Source organism: Microtus ochrogaster, linkage group LG9 (genome assembly GCF_000317375.1).
Source record: "Microtus ochrogaster isolate Prairie Vole_2 linkage group LG9, MicOch1.0, whole genome shotgun sequence".
In the NCBI taxonomy this organism is placed as follows: domain Eukaryota; kingdom Metazoa; phylum Chordata; class Mammalia; order Rodentia; family Cricetidae; genus Microtus; species Microtus ochrogaster.
In genome coordinates, this window is record NC_022034.1 from 37469112 (window position 1) to 37474718 (window position 5607).

The following is a 5607-nucleotide window of genomic DNA, read 5'->3' on the forward strand; positions in this document are numbered from 1 at the left end:
GAAATTGTGGGGATGACCAACTAATGACTGGACCAGCTGGAGAGTCATACCCCAAGGGGGAACTCACCCCTGAGGACCAGGACACAGAATGGGGATAGCCCAGAAACCTAGGATAGAACCAAACACAGCTGGCAAAAAAAAGGGGCAATGAAATGATTCCTAATGGTACTCTGCTGTACTCTGCCTAGCCCAACTGTCATCAGAGAGGCTGCATCCATCAATTGATGGAAGCAAATACAGAGGCCCAAAGCCAAACATTAGGCACAGTTGGGGAAATCCTGAGCAAGAAGAAGGATTGTAGGAGCCAGTGGGGTCAAGGACACCATAAGGAAAAATGACTTAATCAACTAACCTGGGCTCATAGGGGCTCACAGAGACTCAACCACCAATCAGGGAACCTGCATTGGACTAAGATTTGCTTATTCCTATTTTGTGTGTATGCGTGTTTTGCCTTCATGTATGTTTGTGTGCAGCATGCATGCCTGGTGTCTGTGGAGACCAGAAGAGGGTGTTCAATCCTCTGGAACTAGGATTAACCACAGCTGTGAGCCACTATATGGGTGCTCAGAATCTATACAAGATCCTCTGCAAGAACAGCCTGTGCTCTTAACTACCGAGCCATCTCGTCAGCCCCAACCATTTGATTTTAATTACAATAACTCAGATCTGTAACAATAACATGAGTGGCTATCCTCTTCTTCATACCCAGTGGCTTTTTTTCAAATGGTCAGAATGCATCTGCGCTGGGCCCATGCTCTTTTTTCTGAACATAATTCTTCTTTCCCAGTTCTTTTCTGAACACTTCTTAGAAAATGTTGCCCATTTGCCCTTTCCCCTCTATATTCTCTCTCAAAGCCTTTTGCGTCTCTCAGATTTGTCACAAGCATGCCAGCCTACAGTCCGCTTTGGGAATGGCCTGCCATCTCTCGGGGGGATTGACACACTAATCTATTCTTAGAGAATGAGTGGATTGCTTTAGGTGCCAGGCTGAGTTGGGTAAGAAGGGAAGAGTATAGAGGATTAGCACTCTGTTGCCATAGTGTGGGAATGGGTTAAGGGAAAGGAAAGGGGAAAACACTATATTGTTTTCCTGCAAACCACTAACACCTTTCTAGGGACTGAGTTCTCAGTAGCTGTTGTAGAAACGCAGTTAAAACGCTGGGCATCACTTCAGGAGGGATGTGGACTCTGCCATTCTCAAGAACTGCTCCCTACATGTGTAGAACAAGAGCAACTAGATACACAGAGCCCTGCTGATTGAACGCTGATCTGCCTATACAATTTCCATGTCTACTGCTCTAGCATGAGGTTCCTAAACTTCCATCAGGTAGAACTACAGGTGGTTGCCCTAACACAGACATAACTTTCCTACTTCAGGATCTTACTCTGGAAAAGCAACTTTTATTACTTGTCTTCTGCAAAAATCCATATAAATTAATCCAAGAATGGTTGCAGGGATTAATGAACCAATACATGAAAGTAACTGTACTGCTTGTCACCTGTACGATTATTTTCCCTCCTGACTACTTCTCAAATCTACTTCAAATGACAAATTCTACAAGATGGCAAATTCCTTAAGGCTAGGACTGTATCTAAAATCGTGGCTCTAACCAAGGGCAATTTTGCCCTTTGAAAAGGACATATGGCAATGTCTGGAGACATTTTTGATCATCTCAGTGGTTGACTGTCTTTGTTGTAGGATGGTACTGCTTAAATGTGCACAGCTTCCACAGTGAAAAGCTGCCCAATCATAAATGTCAGTTGGCAACCCAGGGTGAGTCTCCATGGTGGCTTAGGTAGCATTTAAAAGATGCGCAGCATTGGAAACATTAGAGATTATTAAAACTCTGAAATTGTCTACTACTGGTAAACTTTATAAATTGCTAGTGAAAAGTTAGAAATATATAGGTAAAGGAAAATTGGAAGCCAGCGGAGTTTTTTAATCTGATGAACTGGGGAAAAGCACATCTACGTTTGTATTTAGAGGTGACCAATTTAAAAGCTAAACTCCTCTTAATCAACAGGCTTTTATAATAGAATGCAACAGGATTTACTTTTGGATCAAAGGCGCTCCCCTGGTAGTTAGAGAATGCAGCTGAATGCAATTATAAGCTCACTGATAAGCAGGATGCAGGTCCTTAGCTGCATTCGGAGAGAGTCCACTTAATAATTGAGAATCTAGCAGCGACACTTTAATGAGGAGTTTAAAAACACACTGGCCCTGAATCTCAGAATTTGTCAATACTTGTTACCTAGATTTTCATTTCAAAGTAATGAAGTGATAAGTAGGAATCAAGAGGAAAGTTTGTGATTGAGAAAAAATTGCTTTGCAAATAATTCAACAAGTACTTAAAGGCTGAACTAAGAGTAAACCATTGATAAGTTGGTAAAACTTGGACACATAGAGTAGGAATATAATGTGGAAAGGAAAGTGGAGAGTTACAGGCAGTGCCCAAGCGACTTATACAACATCACAGATCATTAACTAGCTAGGGCCAGACCCATGTCCCAAGAATAATGCGCTGATGAGACAGACCATTCAGAGAATAGAGCCTTCCCATGACTCTTGGTAAGTAAAAGAGAGAAAGGGTTAATATCATCCCATGTAAATGATCATATCACAGTATGACTTTTTTTTCATTTTTATTGTTAGTTTTTAAAGTTGTGCTGTATGTAGTTGGCTTTCTGTTGCTGGATAACTGGCCCAACTGAAACCAGCTTGGGAAGAAGATGGGTTTATTTGGCTTACCTTCAGGGTTAGCAGTCCATCCTTGAGGGAAGTGTGGGCAGGAACTCAAGCAAGAACTGAAACAGAAATCATGGAGAAATGCTTCTTACCGGCTTGCATGCAGACTCGTGTTCAGCTACCTTTCTTTTACAACCCAGTCCCACCTGCCTAAGAATGGCACTGCCCATAGCAGGCCCTCCCACACTGACTAGCAATCAAGAAAATGCCCCCTCAAGACTTGCCCATGGGACAATCTAATGGAGTCAGTCCTGCAATTGAGGTTCCTTCATCTCAAGTGAGTCAAGTTAACAACAAAATTTAGACATCACAGCAACAAAAAATAATGGATTTTGGATAACCACGTGGTCATCACTAAAAACATTACTTTTTTTTTACTCATCAGGTTATATCTATATAAATATTTATTATATATACATACATATATATATATAATAATTAAAGAATAAAAGGCCAAGAATTTGAGAGGGAGGGAGTATGGAAGGGGGATAAGTGGAGAAGTGGAAGGGGAAAGTAATATAACTACAATTTGTTTAACTAAAATAAGCTTTTTAATGAGCCTTGTGTTATTTCATATATTTAATACATTAGAATTTGTTCAGGTTTTTCTGTTTGTTAATGTATAGTTTACATTTTAATTAAAGCAGGCTACCTGTTTGTGATTTGCCTTTTTCAAGAAAAAGAAATGAATGAGTAACTTCATTGCCTAGGACTTTGTTACAGGCACAAGATAAACCAGCTTGGGGTTAGAGAATATTCAGGTCTCTGCATCTCACCCTTTCCCCAAATACTTGCAAGTTAATGATTATCATACATAAAGCCAGTTAGAAACCTAAAGATGACCATCTCTAAGCATTTTCTCCCTTTTTGGAAATTTGTACTCAATATATATGCATACACACACACACACACACACACACACACACAGACACACACATTTTCCTTTGCTCCTGAAAAGTTTCATGTCCACACTAACCATGGAATGTGTGCTTTGGGTCAGTTTTATGTGCTGCTTTTGAGATCAATTCTCTCAACTTTTTCCATGAGACCTTCTTCTCTCACTGGGTCTTGGGGTTATCTTAGATATTTATGTAATGTGTGGAGCTTGAAAATTTGAGCGGCCAATCCCTCATAAGTCTCCCAGGCAAAGCCAATAGAGTTCCTTCTAACCCAGGATCAGAGTACATTTATTGGGTTTCCCTTTGAGGCCTGTGCCTGTCATGGGGTGTTCCCCTCGACAGTGCCACATTTTGGGGTGGAAAAGAACAGGTGTTTCCTCTTCTCAGCATCTTCATCATCTGGTTCTCACAAAAGTCCTAAGCTAGAGGCTTGGCAAGTTCACGGAATAAACAGCAGAAAAACTCAAAATGCTGAATTTGAGGAATAATGTCAGGACACAAAGGCCAAACGATAATTAATCAATACATTTCAAAGACACTGAAAAACAAAACAAAACAAAAAAAATGCTTCAAAGTTTCTAAAGCATACAAAATACGGACCAAAATGTCTTTAGTGGTCTGAAAGCGACCGAATAAGCGAAACAAAACTGCCCAGGCCAAAATACTTTCAAAGCAAAGAAACAAATCAGATACCATAAACAAAGTACTTTGAAAGCATATGAAAAGACGATCTATCAAAGTCGGGTCCTTCTTAGCCAGCCCAGAACAAACAAAATGGACCAGTGACCAAACTAAAGGAGTCTGGAGCCCCAGGAAGAACTCAGCAACAATTCACTGAGGATATGACTCCTGTTCTGGACTCAAGGGGTCTATGCAGACATTGGTTTTCATTCAGGTGATTCATCCGACGAAAAGTGAGCCATTATCTCAGTCCCATGTTGCAGCGCCATAACTGTCAACAGAAAAACTACAGCCCCCATCTGAAAGGGATTAAGAGTTTATTTTGGAGCCATTTTGAGTGACTACAACCTAGAAACACAGATTTAGATTACCCTGCATTCCAAAGTGTTGCTGTATCTAAGCAGTTTTTTAAAGGCTTTACAGTTTTATAGAACGGAGAACGTTGTAACTCAAGGCAAGTTTAAAACCCATTAGTGGGTACATCAGAGAGGTAGGTCTACCGGAATAAAGGAAATTTTCCTTTAGGCTCAAGATGTTATTCAATGGCATCTTTAGGTTTTACACTGGTAGAAGATAGTTGCCTACTAAGCCAATACATTCTGAGGATTACCTGTTGACACAAGATGTTAATTCTGATGGAGGGGGAGGGGAATGGCTGTTCTGCAGGGAACTTAGTCCCCTATAAGGTAATTAGCTTCTGGACCTGCAACATCCCAATCTCTCCACAACACTGAAATTCTAATCAGCCAATCAGTCTCTGCAGACACTGAATACTTCCAGGAGGTTTCATTCACAGCTAGGTGCAACTTCCTCTCAGAGGTTTTCATTCACAGGGGTCAGCACTCACTTAGACCAAAGCCTGGCTGAACTGTCACCATGATCACCATTCTGAGAAGATACTTTTATGGTACATCCGCATCCATGTTGATTGCTACATTACTCACAAGAGGCAAGATAAGGGATCAGCCTAGATGTCCATCCATAAACGAATGATCGAGAAAATATGATACATATACACAACACAATTTTACTCAGCAATAAAAAAGAATAAAATCATGCCATTTGCAAGAAAGTAGGTGAACTTAAAGATAAACAAGTTGATTTTCTTAAAAGATACTGAGAAAGATAAATATAGCATGACTCCTATCATGCAAAATCTAGATTTAAATGAATATTTACATGAACAAGTATAAACATACTTAAGACACAAAAGTAGAAAAGGCATAGTGAGGGCAGAGGGAAGAGGTCTATAATAAAAAGGAAAAAGGGGGGAAAACAAAA